The following is an 18,180-nucleotide window of genomic DNA, read 5'->3' as shown; positions in this document are numbered from 1 at the left end:
AAGTATGGCCCCTTCCTTCTAGTCAGGATAAGGTAGTAACACCCCTAAAATAACCGCTGCTCACTCCCTTGGGAGCTTGGCATGAGCATTCAGGCTTATCTTAGAGGCAGTGAGTAAAGCATTTTCACATAACCAACAGTAATACAGGGAAAACACTTCAAAAGAACACCACACCAGCTTTAGAAAAATATCCACTATTTTATATACTTAAAAGAAGACCAAAACGATAAAAATCCTCAAGAATACTTCAAAAGCACAGTTCGTAAAAGTCAGTAGCTCAGACCGGGGCTGCCACAATGCTGAAAACAACAGTGTTTAACAGTTCCAGCCACAGAGGTGCAAGCAGGTCGTGGCAACCATCGCGGTTGCGTGGCAAAATGGAAGCTGTGCAGGGTGCGGTGTCCTCTTGATGGGGTGCAGGCAGCAGCTTGGTGACAATCGTCCAGACAGCATCTGTGAGACCAAGGCTTACGGTGCAGGGCGAGATGGTGCTCGATGCAGTGCTGGCAGGTTGCAGTGCAGGTGACAGAGCCGGTTAGCGGGAGCTGCCATCAGTCGTCCCAGGCGGCTGTGTGGGACGAGGCGGTGCACCGTGAAACTTATGAGTGGGGCCCCCAGCCACGATGCGGTCACGGGTGTTGAAGTCAGCAGCAGCGAGGGCATCAATAAGACCTGGATGGCAAAGTGAAGCGAGGCGTTGAGGAGTGTCAGTCATCGTCGCCAGTGAGACAAGGGTTGCTGTGTGAGATGCGAACGGAGTCGGTGATAGAGTTGGTTGCGCTTCCCTTTTCTCTGGGAGCTGAAGCAGCGGTTCTAGAAGTGGAACTCAGACGTTGGTGAAGTCTTTGTAGTACCTGAGACTTCAGACCAGGAGGCACACTCTGTTTCAGGCCCTTGGAGATACTCAATAAAGAAGCTCCAGAAAGTTCAGCCCAGTCCTTTTACTGCCCAAGACAGAAGCAGCCACTGCAACACAGCATGACCATTCCAACGCTCTCGGTGTCGGTCGCTCCCCACGCTCCCTGCTGACCTGCGATACAGCTGAGCAGTGATCTGTGACTCACGCCATGCAAAACTACTGCCTGCTGACTGTGGTATCGTAAAGCGGCGCTCGCTGCTCTGAGCCTGTTGAACTGCTGCCTGCCTTACGATAGAGCGCTGTGCCTCATTAACACTGATCCAATTGTTGCATTTCGCATTTTGTGCTGTCCTGGTCTGCATCGCTTGATTGCTTTAGTTAGACCTTCATTTTGTTTGTGTCTCTCGCTTCCCACAGCGTGTCTCCGCTTTGCGCCCCGTCCTGTTCCGGTTTCACTTCGGCGGCCATTTGGTTGTTGTTGTGCCTCGGAGCCCGCCCTCTCCACCCCGCGCCCGCCTCCCAGCTGACCCTCCCTCCCACGAACTGCATAGGCCTAACCCGTCCCCAGAAGCGCTGTGACCATTCCGACGCTCTCGGTGTCGGTCGCTCCCCACGCTCCCTGCTGACCTACGATACAGCTGAGCAGTGATCTGTGACTCACGCCGTGCAAAACTACTGCCTGCTGACTGTGGTATCGTAAAGCGGCGCTCACTGCTCTGAGCCTGTTGAACTGCTGCCTGCCTTACGATAGAGCACTGTGCCTCATTAACACTGATCCAATTGTTGCATTTCGCATTTTGTGCTGTCCTGGTCTGCATCGCTTGATTGCTTTAGTTAGACCTTCATTTTGTTTGTGTCTCTCGCTTCCGACAGCGTGTCCCCGCTTTGCGCCCCGATGGATTTGGGCCCAGATCTTTGGACTGGGGTGAATGTGTGACATTGATCCACATTCTGTCCATCACCTGTTTTGTTTGCAATACCGCCATAAGTGCGCTGGGGATGCTCAGACGTGGGTCCCAGGCACTCCACACCACTGGAGTCAAGCTAGCCGGGCTGATGAGAGGTGTTACCTCGAAACCGGTCCGGTCCTCGGATGCTTGATTCCGTTCTGGGAAGGACATGGCTTTTGTAGTTCGGACTGGACTGTTCCCATGGAGCACAGGGTCAGAGCTGATTTGCATATCGCCATTGTCTAACCCAGGGTGGTGTGGAGTGCAAAAAAACGATGGATTTGGGCCCAGAACTTTGGACTGGGGTGAATGTGTGACATTGATCCACATTCTGTCCATCACCTGTTTTGTTTGCAATACCGCCATAAGTGCGCTGGGGATGCTCAGACGTGGGTCCCAGGCACTCCACACCACTGGAGTCAAGCTAGCCGGGCTGATGAGAGGTGTTACCTCGAAACCGGTCCGGTCCTCGGATGCTTGATTCCGTTCTGGGAAGGACATGGCTTTTGTAGTTCGGACTGGACTGTTCCCATGGGGCACAGGGTCAGAGCTGATTTGCATATCGCCATTGTCTAACCCAGGGTGGTGTGGAGTGCAAAAAAACGATGGATTTGGGCCCAGATCTTTGGACTGGGGTGAATGTGTGACATTGATCCACATTCTGTCCATCACCTGTTTTGTTTGCAATACCGCCATAAGTGCGCTGGGGATGCTCAGACGTGGGTCCCAGGCACTCCACACCACTGGAGTCAAGCTAGCCGGGCTGATGAGAGGTGTTACCTCGAAACCGGTCCGGTCCTCGGATGCTTGATTCCGTTCTGGGAAGGACATGGCTTTTGTAGTTCGGACTGGACTATTCCCATGGGGCACAGGGTCAGAGCTGATTTGCATATCGCCATTGTCTAACCCAGGGTGGTGTGGAGTGCAAAAAAACGATGGATTTGGGCCCAGATCTTTGGACTGGGGTGAATGTGTGACATTGATCCACATTCTGTCCATCACCTGTTTTGTTTGCAATACCGCCATAAGTGCGCTGGGGATGCTCAGACGTGGGTCCCAGGCACTCCACACCAATGGAGTCAAGCTAGCCGGGCTGATGAGAGGTGTTACCTCGAAACCGGTCCGGTCCTCGGATGCTTGATTCCGTTCTGGGAAGGACATGGCTTTTGTAGTTCGGACTGGACTGTTCCCATGGGGCACAGGGTCAGAGCTGATTTGCATATCGCCATTGTCTAACCCAGGGTGGTGTGGAGTGCAAAAAAATGATGGATTTGGGCCCAGATCTTTGGACTGGGGTGAATGTGTGACATTGATCCACATGCTGTCCATCACCTGTTTTGTTTGCAATACCGCCATAAGTGCGCTGGGGATGCTCAGACGTGGGTCCCAGGCACTCCACACCACTGGAGTCAAGCTAGCCGGGCTGATGAGAGGTGTTACCTCGAAACCGGTCCGGTCCTCGGATGCTTGATTCCGTTCTGGGAAGGACATGGCTTTTGTAGTTCGGACTGGACTGTTCCCATGGGGCACAGGGTCAGAGCTGATTTGCATATCGCCATTGTCTAACCCAGGGTGGTGTGGAGTGCAAAAAAACGATGGATTTGGGCCCAGATCTTTGGACTGGGGTGAATGTGTGACATTGATCCACATTCTGTCCATCACCTGTTTTGTTTGCAATCCCGCTTTGCGCCCCGTCCTGTTCCGGTTTCACTTCGGTGGCCATTTGGTTGTTGTTGTGCCTCGGAGCCCGCCCTCTCCACCCCGCGCCCGCCTCCCAGCTGACCCTCCCTCGCCCCTCCCCTTCCACTATCCATTTATGACAGATGATTTTGCGCGCAGCGTTCACATGCAGCGGACACGCCCCATGCGCGCCGAAGGTGCGCCAAAGGTAAGCCCATCTACGCCCGTCCGCGCCTGGCCCGCGCCCAGCGCCAGACCCCCTGGCCCCTTCCAAACCCACTCCTCCCGCATTACGTACGATGCCGCTGCTCTCATTGCCCTTAACCCCGGTCGCAAACCACAATGCTGCAAGGCTGTCCCTGGACACACCCATGGACCCTTCGCCTGCCACTCCTGCAAATTCGCCTGCGTCAGGACCCAGACCAAATCCACGACCTCCAAACACAGCTCCCACTCTAACCACCTGAAGTGCATCTTGCTGAACACCCGCTCAGTCCACAGACACGCCACTGAACTCTGGGACCTACTCGACACCACATCGCCGGATGTCGCCTTCCTTACAGAAACCTGGATGAACGCATCATCAGCTCTCGACATCGCCATAGCCATTCCGGACGATTACAAGATCATCCGAAAAGACCGCACCAACCAAACAGGAGGAGGCATAGCCATAGTCCATAAGAACACCATCCGAATCACGACCAACTCCGACGATAACCTTGCGACCGCCGAACACCTTCACTTGCTGATCCACACCGACCCCAGGACCACACTTAGAGGCACCCTCATCTACAGACCACCAGGAACACGGACACATTTCAACGAAGACATCACTGACTTCATCAGCCCACATGCCCTCACATCCGAGAACTACATTCTACTGGGAGACCTCCACTTCCACCTGGAAAAGAAAAACGACAGCAACACCACCACCCTTCTGGACAACATGGCTAATCTTGGGCTCAAACAACTTGTTGACACCCCCACCCACCTTGCCGGACACACGCTCGACCCCATCTTCACCTCCAGCAAACACATCTCATTCAATCATACCACAGCTCTCCATTGGACGGACCACAGCTGCGTTCACTTTTTTTTTGATTTATAGAGCGCATGGCTGCCAGTAAGCGTCCCAGCGCTACCTGACAAAAATAAGAAGCTCTAAGGGGGGCAGGAGTTTTTAAGGGTCTTTGGGAAAAAGAAAAAATTTAAGACATTTACGAAATTTGACAAGGGATGGTTCAGTGCGAATGTGTCTCGGGAGAGCGTTCCAGGTCTTTGCTGCATTTACAGAGAAGCGGCGGCCTCCCGAGCGAGCTTTTCTAACTCTGGGGACTATGACCAAATTTTCAAGATCTGATCGAAGGGCACGTGGAGGTCTGTACGGGCGTATCAGGCTTCTTAGTGCCTGAGGCCCTTTGCCTTGGAGCGCTTTATGGACCATACATGATGATTTAAAGCAAATGCGCTCACGAACTGGGAGCCAATGCAGGGCTTTCAGCAATGGTTTTGCAGAGGCTCTTCTTGGGGCGCCCATGAGCATCCTGGCAGCAGCGTTTTGTACTCGTTGTAGGGTGTTAATGGTGGCTTCCGGGGCTGCCAGGAGCAGTGCATTACTATAGACCAGTCTGGACAAGATCAGACCCTGAATTAGTAATTTTCTAGATTGGAAGGGTAGCAGTGGGAGGACTTTCCGCACAGTTCGGAGCAAGCCGAAACATGTGCCTGCCACTTTCTGGGCATGTGACCTGAAGGTTAATTCAGGCTCGAACCATACCCCCAGGCTTTTAATTTTGTCTTTTGGTGGGGGCACCTCACCCATACAGGGGGGCCAAGATGTATTGGGTAGGGAGGAGAATTGGTGACCCAGAATTAAAATCTCGGTTTTTGCTCCGTTCAGTTTGAGCTTGGAGCTAGTCATCCAGGAGAAGATTTCCGAGAGGCAGGCCGAGAGGTTGTCTGAGCATCCCATTTTTTGCGTGAGCGAGACGACTAGTTGGGTGTCATCTGCGTAAGTGACGCATTTAATCCCGAACGGGGCTACTACCTCCTCCAGTGGGGCCATATATACATTAAATAGGGTAGGGCTCAGGGATGAGCCCTGGGGGACTCCACACTGGAGGGGAGTAGATTTGGACATGATGCCATTTTCTCAGATCTTAAATGCTCGTTTATCCAGAAAGGATTCCAACCATTTCAGGGCTATTCCCGTAATCCCGAGTCTTGCAAGACGGTGGACTAGTATTTTGTGGTCCACCGTATCAAATGCAGCGCTTAGATCCAGGAGGATCAGAACTCCTGATCCCCCTGAATCCAAGATTCATCTTGCTTCCTCAGTTACCACTATGAGGGCTGTATCAGTGCCCTGACGTGGGCGGAAGCCCGTTTGCGAGCCACTTAACAGGTCATTGCTTTCTAAAAACCCAGAGAGCTGCTGATTTACAATTTTTTCAGCGATTTTCCCCAGACCGGGTAGCAGCGAGATAGGGCGAAAGTTTGCCAAGTCAGCCGTGTCTAGGCCCGTTTTTTTTAGGAGTGTCTTGATTCTTGCTTGCTTCCAACTGGGTGGAACCACCCCTTTGGTGAAAGAGGCATTTAATAAATCCGTTGCAAGGGGGGTGATGGTATCTGCTACTTGTTTAAGGATGTACATGGGTGTAGGGTCAGATGGAGAACCACTCTTCACCGCAGAGAGCGTGTTACGGAAATCATCCATAGAGATGGTTCTAAGGCTGTCCAGCCGGGGTGTATTGATCGGGGCAGAGAGGGCCTCATCGCCTGAAATGGGGACAGCCTGTGGGCGGGAGTCAAGTATTTGTTGTACTTTGGTGTCAAAGTACTCTGCAAGCAAGTCACACCTAGATTCTGTGCACTCCTGGTTGGTGGTTGGAATGGAGGATTTAAGCAGTTGCTTTACAATTTTAAAGGTCTCCTTAGAGGAGTTGGCGGATGTGTTAATTTTGTCCTCAAAAAAGGCCGCCTGGGTTTTCTGCCGTGCAGCTTTGTAAAGTCTTAAGGCCGCCTGGTAGGAGAGCTTACTGTTGGCTGCCCAGTCCTTCCTCCAGATGCGTTCCAACTTTTTGCAGTTTTTCCTGAGATCTCTCAGTTCAGTGGTGTACCATGGTGATTTAAAAGTGCTACTTTTCTTTGTGATCTTTTTCAAGGGCAGTACTATATTAAGGGAATTGGTAAGCCAGTTCTGAAAGTTTAGGTCTGCTAGCAGGGGATCTGATTCTGCCACAGGAGCCATTTGTTCTAGGGCCTGGGTCCATTCTTCCACTGATAGTTTTGCCCATGCTCTCTGTAGAGTCCGCGGACAGGGGGCGTTTCGTTCTTCTGAAGAAGTTTTCCAGGAGAAGGGGACCATAAAATGGTCAGACCATGGAAGTGGTAGTGGGGGCTTAACCATAATTTGGTTGTTATTAGAAAAGATGGGGTCCAACAAATGTCCCTTAGTGTGTGTGCTTTCTGTGTTTAGGAGTGTTATACCCAGTGCTTTGAGGTCTGTACTGAGATCAGAGGCCGCCTTGTCAGTGGGATCATCGAAATGTAGGTTCATGTCTCCCAGGACCAAAAAAGTGGGCAACTGGGCTGCTGTCCCTAGTATAGTTTCCAGTAGGGATCCTGTAAACTGTTTTAGGTGACCTGGTGGGCGATAGATAAGGAGTCCTGCCATAGAGTTAGTGGGGGAGGTTTGGATATGGAAATGGACACTTTCTGTGTCTAAGATACCGCCATCCTCGATTCTGCAGGAATAGGTGTCTTTGTAAATTATTGCAAGGCCCCGCCTTTCCCTTGTACTCTATGCTGGCACTGGATAAAAAAACCATTTGGCAGGGCGGTGTTGATATCATAATCTGAGTTCAAGTGTAGCCACGTCTCAGTAAGGAAGAGTAGATCCAATTTATTGTCTTCGATTAGTAAACTAATCTCAACTGCATGTTTAGGTAGGGATCTGCAATTTAATAGTGCCATCCCAATATCTCTACAGGATTCCCTGTCATTATTTTTGGCAGGATTTTTGTCAGGACAGTATTTGCATTGAGAGAATTGCTCATCGAAGTAGTCCATCTGGGAGCACCACAGTCCTTTCTTGTCCTGTAGTAGCATAAGTTCCTCCCTAGAGTAGCTTACGGCTGCCTGTTGCCCGCCGGCATAGTGGCTGGCCCTAGGTCCGGTCGGGCCCGGACGGGCCCAGACGGGCTTGCCTCCGGCGCGCCATCGGCGCGCCCGCTGCGCCCACCCGCTGCGCGGACGGGAAGTGGCTTTCATTTTATAGGGCTCTGGCCGTAATTCGCCCGAGCGCTAGAGTGCCAACCCTGCCTTTACCCCCAAGATGGCGGCCCAAATCGTCGCCCCCGGGAAGGCTCTATGTGAGCGTCAAGAGCCCCAATATCGGCCCTCGGTGCTCAGAATTTGTTGTGTCTCGAGCCCCCAGCTAAAAACACGTGGGTGAGTGCCACAAACAAGTTTTAACAATTTTGACAGTTTTTAAAAACGAAGTTCTGTGCAAGTACGAGTGCAATTATAAAACAATTTTTCCGGAGCTAGCTCCCGGCTTCCGCCTCAGGAGCGTTCTAGTTTAAGCAGGTATCAGGAGACAAGAGGAAATAACCCGTTTTTTATAGGGCTCGGGCCGTAATTCGCCCGAGCGCTAGAGCGCCAACCCTGCCTTTACCCCCAAGATGGCAGCCCAAATCGTCGCCCCCGGGAAGGCTCTATGTGAGCGTCAAGAGCCCCAATATCGGCCCTCGGTGCTCAGAATTTGTTGTGTCTCGAGCCCCCAGCTAAAAGCACGTGGGTGAGTGCCACAAACAAGTTTTAACAATTTTGACAGTTTTTAAAAACGAAGTTCTGTGCAAGTACGAGTGCAATTATAAAACAATTTTTCCAGAGCTAGCTCCCGGCTTCCGCCTCAGGAGCGTTCTAGTTTAAGCAGGTATCAGGAGACAAGAGGAAATAACCCGTTTTTTATAGGGCTCGGGCCGTAATTCGCCCGAGCGCAAGAGCGCCAACCCTGCCTTTACCCCCAAGATGGCGGCCCAAATCGTCGCCCCCGGGAAGGCTCTATGTGAGCGTCAAGAGCCCCAATATCGGCCCTCGGTGCTCAGAATTTGTTGTGTCTCGAGCCCCCAGCTAAAAACACGTGGGTGAGTGCCACAAACAAGTTTTAACAATTTTGACAGTTTTTAAAAACGAAGTTCTGTGCAAGTACGAGTGCAATTATAAAAAAAATTTCCAGAGCTAGCTCCTGGCTTCCGCCTCAGGAGCGTTCTAGTTTAAGCAGCTACAAAAAGACCACGACCCACAACCCCCCACAAACTATTCCTCGAAGAAACTGGAACAAAATCACCACCGACCAACTCTTCACATTGCTTAACCAAAACCCCCCTGCCATATCATCGGACCCAAACCATGCTGCCACCAAACTCACACTTTGGATCACCCACAGCGCTGACGAATTAGCACCCTTGAAAAACCACCAGACCAAACAAGGTAACAAGAAGGCCCCCTGGTTCAACGATGACCTTAAGAAATCCAAGAAGTTATGTCGTACTTTCGAGAAAAAATGGAGAAAATACCCAACCACTGACAACCTGACCACCTTCAAGGACGCCACCCGCAAACACCACCAACTGATCCGATCCACCAAGAAATCGGCATTCAAGGACCGACTCGACAACAACGCCCACAACAGTAAGGAATTATTCAACATCGTCAATGAATTTACCAACCCCACCGCCGGGACCAACGACATCACTCCGTCTCAAGACCTCTGTGACTCTCTATCCACTTTCTTACACAGCAAAATCGTCGACATACATAACAGCTTTGAAAACCAATCCGAAGAACAGTCCACTTCACCCACCCCCGAACCAAATCAGCACTCTAACGAACTCGGCGCCTGGAACCCAATCACTACTGAAGACACCATCCGCCTGATGAACTCCATCCACTCTGGATCACCAACCGACCCATGTCCCCACCACATTTTCAACAAAGCAGACTCGATCATCGCACCCCATCTCCGCGATGTCATCAACTGCTCCTTCGAATCCGCCACCTTCCCGGAAAGCTGGAAACATGCCAAACTCAGCGCACTTCTGAAGAAACCCACAGTAGACCCCTCAGAACTCAAGAACTACCGCCCCATCTCACTCCTCCCATTTCATGCCAAAGTAATTGAGAAAGCCGTCAATAGTCAGCTCGCCGCCTTCCTTGAATCCAACAATTCCCTCGACCCATCACAGTCCGGCTTCCGAGCCAAACACAGCACCGAAACCGCCCTCATCGCAGCTACAGACGACATCAGAACACTACTGGACAACGGAGAGACAGTTGCCCTCATCTTACTCGACCTCTCTGCCGCCTTCGACACAGTCTGTCATAACACCCTCATACAATGCCTCAACAACGACGGAATACAAGGAAAAGCTCTGGATTGGATCATCTTGTTCCTCACCGGGAGAACCCAGAGAGTCCGCCTTCCCCATTCAAATCAGAGGCCACCGAAGTAATCTGCGGCGTACCACAAGGATCATCACTCAGTCCCATCCTCTTCAACGTTTACATGAGTCCCCTCGCTTCCATCGCACGACAACACAACCTCAACATCATTTCCTACGCAGACGACACCCAGCTGATCCTCTCCCTTACCAAAGACCCAAACACCGCCAAAACCAATCTACACGAAGGAATGAAAGAAGTAGCCCAATGGATGAAGAACAGCCACTTAAAACTGAATTCAGACAAAACGGAAGTTCTCATCCTAGGATCATCCCCCTCATCCTGGGACGACTCATGGTGGCCACCAGCCCTGGGTACAGCACCCATACCTACAGATCACGCACGTAACCTGGGATTCATCCTGGACTCCTCCCTCTCGATGGCCAGACAAGTCAACGCCGTCTCATCTTCATGCTTCAACATCCTACGCATGCTCAAAAAAATCTTCAGTTGGATTCCCACCGAAACAAGAAAGACAGTCACCCATGCACTGGTCACTAGCCAACTGGACTACGGAAATACCCTTTACGCCGGAACCACTACCAAACTACAGAAAAAACTCCAACGCATCCAAAACGCCTCAGCCAAACTGATACTGGACATCCCCCGTCATGCTCACATTTCCGGTCACCTGAAAGACCTCCACTGGCTCCCCATCAACAAGAGAATAACGTTCCTTCTCCTCACCCATGCACACAAGGCCCTCTACAACCTAGGACCCGAATGCCTCAACACAAGACTGTCCTTCTACACACCCACCCGCCAACTACGATCATCCAATCAAGCACTCGCCGCAATTCCGCGCATTCACAGATCCACCATGGGAGGAAGATCCTTCTCCTACTTAGCGGCCAAGACCTGGAACTCTCTCCCCACTCACCTCCGCCTTACACAGATCCACCTCTCCTTCAGAAAGCAGCTAAAAACCTGGCTTTTCGATAAATAACTAACCTTCCCTCCCTCAAGCACCTTGAGACCCTCTGGGTGAGTAGTGCGCTATACAAATTCCTGAACTTGAACTTGAACTTGAACTAGCAAAGCACTCAGCAAAGTGGTAGCTCCTCTTCACAGCTTCTCCAGCTCTTCTTCTTGGCAGTCTTCTTGGTCCCAAATAGTTCTAAAGTTTACGTTTTTGGGCCCCCCTTTTTATAGCCCAAAATCCCCTGTTCTCTGGGGGCACAGAATGTCTGTGCCCAGCCAGAACCAATTCTGTGCTCTCTGATGCAGCTTTCTGGCAGGAGGTGGAGACAGCATTGTCAGAGGCAGACCAAGCCATTCAGGTGACTCTAAATGCAGAAAAACACACAAGGAAACCACCGTTCTAGGTACAAAAAGACAAGGACCGACAAGGAGGCCAATGTATCTGGGTCAAAACCTATTTACAAAACAAAAGGAAAGAATCCCATCAGCCCTCAGCCCACCGTAGTGGCTAGTCTCATCATCTGGGATTGTCTCTTGGTTGCAAGGCTCATGCAACCAAAAGTGCTAGATGTAAAAACCAAGCTTGGTTCAAACCCAGTGATTGGTGGTGCTAATGATTTGCAGTGCAAAAGGGTGAAAAAAAGATAGAAACCGTGCAAATGTTAAAATTGACTACTAGGGCACAAAAATATATTTAATAGACGCTATCCAAGTGTCAAATCTAAAAACAGTGCGTGGACAGTTTGAAAAAAATAACTGTCACAAAGCGTGGAAATGGCATGTCTACATGTTTCAGCCGCAAGGAAAATATCTATCTAGACTTTCGTCAGGACCAAACTGTTATAATGCTACTGCAAACTTAACATACAAAACTGTGCAAAATGAAAAAATAAATGGAAGGTGCGATACAGCCTACCATCACCTGTGATGCAAATCCTTAGCACCACTCTTAAAGAAACAAATTTTTGGTTCTACCAATCACTGGGTTTGAACCAAGCTTGGTTTTTACATCTAGCACTTTTGGTTGCATGAGCCTTGCAACCAGGATAAAATCCCAGATGATGGGAATAGACACTAGAGTGGGCTGATGTGATTCTTTCCTTATGTTTTGTAAATAGGTTTTGACCCAGATATATTAGCCTCCTTGTCGGTCCTTGTCTTTTTGTACCTAGACCGGTGGTTTCCTTATGTGTTTTTCAGTATCTAGAGTGGGGATAGAATACTGCCTGGTCTTTAAATATCAATCCCTAGGACCCTATGTATAAAGAATTTGTTGCTTTGACTCTAAATGCAGCCCAGGTCTATTCAATCCATCCCTGGCCCATCTATACTCTCTGGAGCCACAGCTCCTCCCCATCCCCTGTAATTCCAAAGCCAGACATTCAATCCACAATCCCAGCAGAGGCATACTGGATTGCTAAGCAAGAAAACACTTACTTTCTAAAAGTGGAAATTTCAAACACAGAATGTAAAAATCACCTTTCATAAAAGATGCATCATTTGATTCTGAGTTCAGGCAGACTAACTTTATTTTTCTACCTTGTTCCCAGGGGTAGTTATGTTTATAATATGTTATAAACAACCTCCCCATCTCCCAATTCTGCCCTATGGGGACAGGTAGCATTGCAATAGTGACAAAATGAAATTGGCAGCAATTCACTATGAGGACATGTCACACACACTATGGAATGTCTCAACTTTCACATACTCTGCACCCCGCCCACAGGGGTACCTTGGGCCTACCTTAGGAGTGGCTAACATGTAAGACAAGAGAAAGTTGTGTCTTGGCAAGTGGGTACACTCGCCAAGTCAACATGGCAGTACAAGACTGCACACATGTTCTGCAACGGCAGGCCAGAGTTACATTTTCAGGCTGCTTGTGTATGTAGCACAATCTGTGATGCGAGCCCACTAGCAGCATTTGATTTACAGGCCCTGGGCACACACCGGTACACTGAACTAAGGACTGACTAGTAAATCAAAACAGCCAATCATGGAAACACCAATCCATAATAACAATTTACAACAGGCGCCCTGCACTTTAACTCTGAACAGCAGCGAGAAAGTGAGCAGAGACACTAAACCAGCAAAAACAGAGTCAAAACCGGGAGGTCAGAAAGCAAAAAGACAGGGGAAACACTATAAAAGATTTCAACTCTAACACCCACCCTTTTCAAATTCAACATGGCCTGACTTGCAGTCATTGTCAGATGCCACAGACTCAACATCGTCTCCTACGCTGACAACACCCAGTTGATTCTCTCCCTCACAGACGATCCAACAGCCTTCAAGAACAATATCCACAATGGGATAAAGACAGTCCCCACCTGGATGAAGGACAGCTGCCTCAAGCTTAACAAAGACAAGACTGAAGTCCTCATTCTGGATTCCGCCCCTCCACCAGGGATGAATCCTAGTGGCCAGTGGTGCTAGAACCACCCCCACGCTCATGGACCACGCATGTAACCTCAGCATCATCCTGGACTCCTCGCTCTCAATGACCCGCAAAATGCACGCAGATTCATCTTCCTGCTTCCACATGCTCTGCCTGCATTGCATGATTTTCAAGTAGATCCCCACCAAATCCAGAAAAATGGTAACCCATACGCTCGTCAGGAGCAGACTCGACACGGCAACAGCTGGAGAAAGATCTTTCTCCAACCTCGCTGCGAAGACCTGGAACTCCCTACCTCTTCACCTCAGGCAATCACCATTGCTGCTGCAATTCAGTAAGGATCTCAATCCATGGCTCTTCGACTGAACCACAGATCCACCCACCTTCACTCAGCACTTTGAAACCCTCAGGGGTGAGTAGTCACGCTTTATAAGAAACCTGATTGATTGATTGACAACTTACAAATTCATTTATTTTTGGACATTAGTGACTCCTGGGTACTTTAAGATTTTCTTTAGTTTTATGGCAGTTTGGTTACTGTTTTTCTCTTTTATACACATTTAACTGAGTGCTTGTCATGACAATTAGTCCAAACCGCAAATGTTTTTGTTCAATTAATTTTTATTTTCATATAAATGAGCAAATTAAATAACAACAGTATACCATACACTCTTGCTACAATACATCTGGATGGAGAAACAGCATTGATTAGAAGTCTCAAATAAGTATGGAGGGAGACTTAATAAGATACATCAAGATCTGCAATCAGTGTGAAACAAAAGGTGCTACAAACGTGTACTATGGAGCCTGGATCGGCAGGCATATAACATGGCAAACTAAGTAGCTCATAGAGATAGGAATATAGGAAAGGCAAGAATGAAGAGGAAGAAAAAGAGACAGACAAGGGGAGGACGTAGGGTAGAGGAGGCTACACTAGGTTAGGCCCACACTTAACACGCGGGTGCCATCAGTCAGATGCGTGTGTACAAATAGAGGGGAGAAGGACCTTTATTGATACTTAGAGTAGGGTTAGGTCCTGGGGCCAGTTCAGGATGGCTTGTTTTCTTGTAGGTTTTTGTCTAGGGCGTCCCATGGGCAGGCGGTGGTGTGTATTTTGGAGTGTGGAATGTTGTCCGCCCCCTCGATTGAGCATTGTATGTCACTCAATAAATGACATTGGCTCATGTGTAAATCCCACCCCCCCCCATTCTCATCTTTGCAGTAGAGTTTTGATCTTCCAAACGTAGGGCCTCATTTATGAGGCTGTGCGTCACTTTTACGCCGCCGGTGCGTCACTTTTTGTGACGCACCAGTGGCGTAAAAAATGTGCCTTGTTGCATCATATTTACAAAGTGACGCATCTAGGTAGATGCGTCACTTTGTAAACCCCTGCATCACATTATACCTGCGCCAGGTATAATGAATGCAAGGGGGGGCGTATTGACGCAAGAAAGGGTCGTAGAAGTGACGCAGTGAAATCTATAAGATTTCACTGCACCACTTCTAGGATGCAAATGCATCAATATCTCACGCCTGCCTCACAGCAGGCGTAAGACTGATGCAGGCCCTTTCTCATGGGGCTTGCCCCACGTGAAAGGACGCATTGCTGGAGTTGCGTCACTTTTGTGACACACTCCAGCAATGCGTCACTTTTGCGCCATACAGATACGTCAGAAATGCTGACGTATCTGTAACTCCTTGCGCAATGATGCATCATACTATAAATATGACGCACCATTGGTGTCGCAAGGAGGGCGCAATGAAAAGTGACGCATCGCTGTTTTCACGCAACGATGCGTCACTTTTCCCAAATGTGGCCCATAGACTTTTATAGATTCCGGATATTGAAAGGCGCATTGAGTAGGTTGAAGCCTCCTCACCATCCAGACCTACCAGAAATACTGAAAAAAACTTACTAGAGAGGGCCACACCATCTTACGTTTATACAAACTCCCGGACGCACCCAGGCTGCAAATTTACGCTAAGGATACCACTGCAGAAATGTTTTCCCCTTGAGAGACCCTGTGCTCATAAAATGTGAGGACTCAGTCAAAAATTGTATCCAAATGGCACCCTTTCCACACATAGCCTGCCAATTCGATTGTCTACAGTGCTTGTACCCTTTATTCACTACTTTTTCCTTTAATGTGACCACAAAATTCATTGGCCTCGCCATGTAGGCATGGGTCTTCGCTAAGTCATTCGTTAACTTTATTTTTTTTTTAAGTTACATAGATAGCTTATAAGCATTTGATGTAATCGATGTTTTTACTATTTAAGCAGGAATCATTTTTTAATGAGTCGTAGTGACTGGCATTTCAAATCTTCTGGGCGATTTGCTTGAAATTAACCTTTTCTACTATTTACTACAAGTTAAAGGGTAGCTACTCTACTTGCTTGCAGTTGTTAAAATATAGTTTAGACAATCATATGGAGATATTTATAGGTTAAACTGACATGGTTTCTTTGAGCACGTAGAATCTCACGATATTTGTTTGCATCCACTTTTGCATTGAGTTAAAGAAAATCACATTACTGACCTTTAAATATCCTGAAATAGAGTCTATTATAAATGTTTGATTTACTTGTATGAATCATGCAGAATATGCAATGGATTTCAATACTGAATTGTCAGGATTTCATCAAATGGTAACACACAGTTGTTAAGATGATTTAATACTTTGTCCTATTAGTATTATTGATAATGCTATTTATAAAAATAATAGTTTATCTAGCTCAGAGCACTGCAGGTTTTGCACTTTGCAAACACTCTATTAGCTGGTGTTATTAGCCGATTGATTGGTATCCGAATTTTCAACCATGGAGACATGAAATGCAGATTTGCCACCGAGGGGTATAACACAGGAAATTAATAATTTAAGTCGTAATAGTATTTTTCTAAATGATGTATTGTGTTCTTCAGCAGTACTAGTAACTCATCAACTACTCCAGTAGCTATTACTCTGCCTCAGCTTTGGCAGCTCCTGTGCCCAGCTTGGTTCTCCTTGATGAGTATCAATCCTTACTACTTGTGACATTTAACTGTCTTAATATGTAATCATTAACCATCTGTTCTATAGCTCTCCATCTCTAAGTATACGTTTTGATGTCATTAGCCTTCAGAAACGCAGATAGTATTGATGGATTCCATCCCGCCTGCTGTGTTTCATGGGTAAGTAGCAATAACGTTTAAACAGTTAAGCACAGAAATCCATTAACACAGACTTTAAATGGATCTGATTAGCAAGAACGATGCCCAGAAGGCACACCGACTATAAAGTAGATGCAAATGGGAAATTCATTTTTTGTTTTGTTTCAGATGTATTTATTTTGCTACAATGAAAAGTAAAATGTTGCACTTAATGCCTCTTAGAACACATCAAATAATAAACTTTATGAGTAGTCTTGATACTTTTGTAAAAATAAATGTTAAACAGATGTCATTAGAATGGCACCTTCCATGAAATGTGCACATCCACGTGAAGAAATAAAGCTAGTGTAGCAAAATGTATTATGATATAAACAAGGCACATGGGTGTTGAGTCTACTGGGAAAGTATCACTTCAGAAAACCGCTTTTAACAATGGTTTAAATTGTGATTTTTCTTCTATAACAAAAATGAAATCATTAATTCTGTGTATAAATAGGGGAAAGGAGTTTTTCTTTTTATGAATTGTCCTTACCCGAAATTTACCATGGATGGATTGATTCTACATATTAACACAGTATCGCCAACAATAGAGACATATATAAACACAACTTCTATGAGGTATTGTAATTAAGGGCCATATGTACCTACAAAATGGTCACCAAAAGTGGTGGAAAATTGCGCACCAAATTTTTGCAACCTGTATTTTATTTGTGAGCCCACCTTTTTACTAATAGGTTTTGTTCACAGAGTAACAAATTGCATGAAGACGAGCAACAACCTTCCAGATTAACATTCTTTTAGCAAGTCACAATTTGCAACCCCACGTGATTGGCTACAATCACAGGAATGATGTCCTGCAATGAACAGCAGACCACAGTTCCTAAGATATATTCCAAAAAGGCAAGCCCTTGTATCTAAAAGCAACCTACGTTCTTTAGTTGAACCTAGCCCTACGTTAGTTAATGGAATCTGGCTGCTTTTTAAAACAAGCATTGGCATAGCCAATAGGCCTCGCCTTTGGGAACTTATATGAGTTTAACCGGAGATATTTACTTTACCTATGTCTTTAAGCTGTGCTGTACAGTCAGTCAGTCACTGAGAGAGAGTAAGTCAGTGACTCAGTGAGAGTGAGAGAGTCTGTCAGTGAGAGTCTGTCAGTAAGAGTCTGTCATTGAGAGTGTGATAGTGAGTCAATCAGCCAGTGTGAGAGAGTGGGAGAGTCTGTCAGTCAGTGAGAGAGAGTGAGTCAGTCACTCAGTGAGAGTGAGTGAGTCAGTCAGTGAGAGAGTGTGGGAGCATTAGTCAGTCGGTGAGAGAGAGTGGGAGAGTCAGTCAGTCAGCGAGAGAGAGTGAGTCAGTGAGAGAGAGTGAGCCAGTGAGAGTGAGAGAGTCTGTCAGTAAGAGTCTATCAGTGAGAGTGAGTAAGTCAATCAGTCAGTGGGAGAGAGTGGGAGAGTCAATCAGTGGTAGTGAGTGAGTGAGTCAGTCAGTGAGAGAGAGTGGGAGAGTCAGTCAGTGAGAGAGAGTGGGAGAGTCAGTCAGTCAGTGAGAATGAGTCAGTGAGAGGCTGTCAGTGAGAGGGTATCAGTAAGAGTCTGTCAGTGAAAGTGAGTGAGTCAGTCAGTGAGAGAGAGAGTGGGAAAGTCAGTCAGTGAGAGTGAGGGAGTCAGTCAGTGAGAGAGTGAGTGAGAGTGAGTCAGTGAGAGTGAGTCAGTTA

Source organism: Lissotriton vulgaris, chromosome 4_1 (assembly GCF_964263255.1).
Source record: "Lissotriton vulgaris chromosome 4_1, aLisVul1.2, whole genome shotgun sequence".
NCBI lineage: Eukaryota > Metazoa > Chordata > Amphibia > Caudata > Salamandridae > Lissotriton > Lissotriton vulgaris.
This window is presented reverse-complemented; position numbering follows the sequence as displayed.